General features: G+C 49.1%; 1 long non-coding RNA gene across 1 annotated transcript in view; it reads left to right on the top strand.

Annotated features, from left to right (window-relative positions):
• LOC102374203 overlaps nucleotides 1-5110 on the top strand; it is a 40230-nt gene that overhangs the window by 24284 nt on the left and 10836 nt on the right. The gene's annotated exons all lie outside the window — the stretch shown is intronic.

The raw sequence follows: 5110 nt of genomic DNA on the forward strand, positions 1-5110 counted from the left end.
GGCGTGCGCGTGCGCAGTGATCCTGGGCTTTGTCCTTCCCCGGGTTTTCTTCGTCTGCCCCCGCTGGGTTTTCGCTGCTGGCGGGGCGCGTTCGTGCCGCTCAGGGGGTCCTCCCTCTCGCGGGGCATGAAGGCCCCGGCTTAGTTGGGGACAGGGGCTGCTGTGGGAGCCCTTGGCTGAGAGCCTGCGCTCCGACTGAGTCCTGCCAGTGGTGCTAATTGCCAATGTTAATTTACCTTGAGTTGGGGGGAGGGGGTCTGTCTTTTTCCTGTGGTTTCTGGTCTCTGAGGGGGAGGGGCGGGTGGGATGAGGCCGAAATTGGTTGCTTAGTCCCGGTTCCCTGTTCCTTATTCCCAGTTCCTTATTCCATATCCCCGGTTCTTTTTTCAAAGCTAATCTAGACTCAGTAAAAGCCTGTTGTTACTGAATTACACATCCTAAAGAGAGAGAATTTCATTAGCTATGCATATGTACTAATGAACATGTAAAATAATATCCCACATCAAGTACAGAGCCCTAAATGAAGGTCAGATTAGGCTGGGATTATGGGGCAAAATACTTCTTGGGCCGCTCCAGACTTCTTGTCAGTGGCACTGGGGGACTGTCCCAAAGAACCCAGACCCGGCTGTGGTCCCCACGGTTTGGCCATGCCTGGTTGCCAAATGACAGCCCCCATGCCCGCTGTGCTAAGTATAATGGCCTGAATAAGGACCTGGTTTTTGGCCTGGGATTATGGCTAGAAAATCTGCTTGGGCCACCCATCAGAATACCTCTGTGCAACCGAGGGACTCTACCAGATGCATCTGACCAGACTCTTGCCCAGCCCAAAGCACAGTTTGGCTGCGTCAGGCTGCCAACTGACAGCACCCCAGTCTGTGCTAAATACATGGGCCCAAATAAAAAACTGGAATTTGGGCTGGGATGATAGCTAGAAATCCTTCTTGGGCCACCCCATGCCATGGCTCTGTGGCACCAGGGGACACTCCTGGACATCTCTGACAAGAGACTTGCCTGGCCCAAAGCACCGTTTGACCATGCTAGGCTGCCAACAGCAGCCCAGCCAGTGTGATAAGTATATGGAACTGAATAAGGAACTGGATTTTGGGCTGCGATTATACCCACAAATCCTTCTTGGACCACCCCATGACATGCCTCTGTGGCACTGAGGGACTCTGCTACACATCACTGAGGGTAGACTTGCCCGTCCCGAAGTGCAGCTTGGACATGCCAGGCTGCCAACTGCCAGCGCGCCAGCCACTGTGCTAAATATCTGGACCTGGATAAGGAACTGGATTTTGGGCTGGGATTATACCTACAAATCCTTATTAGGCCACTACACGACATGCCTCTGTAGCACTGGGGCACTGTCCTGGACCAGAGACTTGCCTGGCCCAAAGTGCGGTTTGCCAGGCTGCCAACTGATAGCACCCCATTAACCACTGTACTAAGTGCATAGGCTTGAATAAGGGTGTAGGTTGTAGCCATGTTGGTCTAAGGACATAGGCAGACAAGGTTCCTTGGGTGAATCTGATATCTTTTATTAGACCAACTTGGTCTAACAAAAGGTATCAGATTCACCCAAGGAACCTTGTCTGCCTAGGCTTGAATAAGGAATTGGTTTTGGGCTGGGATTATAGCTAGAAACCCCTTATGGGCTATCCTGTAGCACACCTCTGTGTCACCAGGGAACTCTCCTGGACATCTCTGACCAGAAACTTGTCCAGGCCAAAACATGGTTTGGCTGAGCCAGGGTGCCAGCACCCCAGCCACTGTGCTAAGAATATGGACCTGAATAAGGACCTGGAATTTGGGCTGGAATTATACCCAGAAATCCACTTGAGTCACCCAAGACTACGTGTCTGTGCCACCAGGGGGCACTCATGGGCATCTCTGACCGGAAATTTGCCTGGTTTGGCTGTGCCAGGCTGCCAAACGACAGCACCCCAGCCACTGTGCTAAGTATTAGGGATGTGTGAAATTTCTCCGGCCATTTAATTTCAACACTGTTTCGACTCATTTCAAGGTTAAAACAGTAAAATTGAAATGAAACAAAGGGCATCAAAACAGCCTTGAAACAAAACAAGGCTAGTTGAAACGTTTCGAAAGTTGAAACGTTTTGACCGTAGTGCTGGGGATGGAAAGTCAGTCCAGCTCGGCTGACTTCCCATCCCTGGCGCAAGATACGGCTGGGGATGGGAAGTCAGCCCAACTGGGCTGACTCTCCAAATCCCACACTAGATCAGGCTGGGGGCGAGGAGTCCTAGCTGGGCTGACTTCCCGTCCCCGGCAGATCTAGCGAAATGTCGAAACAGAGTCAAAACAGCCTTACTGTTTTGATGAAGCAAAACAGAACAACTGTTTTGAATTGAAATGAAATTCGATATGAAACACTGTTCCGTTGAAACCTCGAACCTCAAGTGAAATGGAACAGTGCTGTTTTGCACAGCCCTACTAAGTATATGAAACTGAATAAGGAACTGGATTTTGAGCTGGGATTAAAGCTACAAATACTTCTTGTGCCACCCCAGACCATGTCTCTGTAACACCGGGGGACTCTCCTGGACATCTCTGACCACACAACTGCCCAGCCTGAAGTGTGTCTTGGACACTGTGCTAAGTATCTGGACCCGAATAAGGAGCTGGATTTTGCACTGGGATTATACCCAGAAACCCTTCTTGGGCTACCCCAGATCACACCTCTGTGCCACCGGGGGAATCTCTCTGACCAGAGACTTGCCCAGCCCAAAATGCAGTATGGCCGTGCCAAGCTGCCAACAGAAAGCACCCCAGCCTCTGTGCTAAATATATAGACCCAAATAAGGAACTGGATTTTGGTCTGGGATTATAGCTACAAATCCTTCGTAGGCCACCCCATGCCATGCCACTGTGGCACCAGGGGACTGTGCTGGACATCTCTGACCACAAACTTCCCAGGCCAAAGGCATGGTTTGGCTGTGCCAGGCTGCCTACTGACGCCACCCCCCACAGACACTGTGCTAAGTATCCAGATCCGAATAAGGAACTCACATCTGGGCTGGGATTATAGCTAGAAATCCTCCTTGGACCACCCCATGGCATAGCTATGTGCCACAGGGGAACTCTCCTAAATGTCTCTGACCAGAGACTTGCCCAACCCAAAGCACTGTTTGGCTCTGCCAGGCTGCCAATTGACAGCACCCCACTGCGCTAACTATATGGTCTTGAATTAGGAACTGGTTTCTGGGCTGAGATTAGAGATGGAAATGCTTCTTGGCCACTTTACACCATGACTCTGTGGCACCAGGGCACTTTCCTGGACATCTCTGACAAGAATCTTGCCCAGCCCTAAGCGTGGTATGGCCGTGCCAGGCTGCCAACTGACAGCCCCCTATTCCCACTGTATTAAATGCATAGGCTTGAATAAGGAACTGGTTTTTGCCTGGGATTATACTCAGAAATCCTTTCTGGACCACTCCATGACATACCTCTGTGCCACGGGGGGACAGTACTGTACATCACTGACCAGAGACTTGCCCGGCCCAAAGCGTGGTTTGCCCGTGCCAGGCTGCCAACTGACAGCACCCCAGCTACTGTACTAAGAATATGGACCCAAATAAGGGACTGGATTTTGGGCTGGGATTATACCTAGAAATCCTTCTTGGGACACCTCACTCCATGGCTCTTTGCCACCAGGAGATTCTCATGGACATCTATGACCAGAGACTTGCCTGGATGAAAGCAGAGTTTGGCCATGCCAAGCTACCAACTGATAGCCCCCTATTCCCACTGTACTACTGTAGCAAGAAACTTCCTCTTTTTTTGCCTGCCCCCTGACTCCAATCTGAAGCTCCTCCATATGGCAAAACCCCCTTTTGCAGTATTTGTCCCCTTTTAGGGATATTTCTCTTTTCCACCTTTTCTTCCTTCCCCTCTTTTCTTCTTTTATTATTTTTAAATACAATATAGGGTGTTCTTTAATTAAAAAATATATTTTGTAGGTGCTTTTATGGGTGTAAAATAGTATTCTGCATCGGTATGTCTTCCCCTCATTATATTAGGTCTATTTGTTATATGTGCCATGGCATTTCACCCTTTTATATTTTATGCTTTTTAACTTTGTAACAAATGTACTTTATGCTTAAAAGTAAGTTGTACCATATAATGATGTTAGCAAGGGCAGGAATCACATTGCCACCTCCCTGTATAGAGCTGGTCCCTGAGTGAATTATTATTGATTGTGTAACATGGTAGCTAGCTACCATAACGAGTTAATGAGCAAGGATTAACACCTACAACGACAAACTAATGTAACCCAGGCTTTTCATTCCATCCAGGAAAAGCACACACCAACTGCTGCAGCTTCCTTAGCCTAACGAAGGGTTTTTGAACCTGAAAGCTTACTTAATAACTATTCTCCAACCATTTGAGTTGGTCTAATAAAAGATATCAAATTCATCCAAGGAACCTTGTAACCCAGGCGGTACTCCAAAAGGTACCCCCTCTCCAATTGAAGGGATCAAAGCAGGTACACAAGTGCTGTGGGAGGTGTAGGGACTCTCCTCCCCCTATAGAGCAGAGCCAGACCACCACTGGGGACTTAACCATAGACCTTTTAATGAGGGAACAATACTGGGAACATAACAGGCATAATCAGGGGGTATAGTGCACACTACAATGCCCCAAGGGGGCAGGATTCAACAAAGGTTAGACACTTACAATCATTGACAAAAGACAGGGTTAACAAAATACAAAACACAAACAGCAGAGCAAACAATACTGGTTGGGGAAATATAAAAAGGTACAAAATACAAAATGTCAAAGGACAAGGAAATATAGGGCCTAGGTAACTGGAAGGGGGAAAACACAATAGTCCCTTTCCACTGCAAGAGGAATTCCTCCTTGTTAGCTCAGGGACTTGAACTTGGATCTCCCACATCGTAGGCAGAAATGCTGCTACACAGCCACCAGGGCTAGTACTGCTCCATGCTGCTAGGGGTCTTGACCTTCCTGGAGCCCCGGCCTCACGTCGAGCTTCCTGGTCTCTGACTGGAGGAGCTGGAAGCCGAGCTGGGACCCCTCAGGTCGCTGCTCAGATCCTTGCTGGAGCAGGGAAGCCTCTCCTGCTGGCCAA

Source organism: Alligator sinensis, unplaced genomic scaffold (assembly GCF_000455745.1).
Source record: "Alligator sinensis unplaced genomic scaffold, ASM45574v1 scaffold1530_1, whole genome shotgun sequence".
Lineage (NCBI taxonomy): Eukaryota > Metazoa > Chordata > Crocodylia > Alligatoridae > Alligator > Alligator sinensis.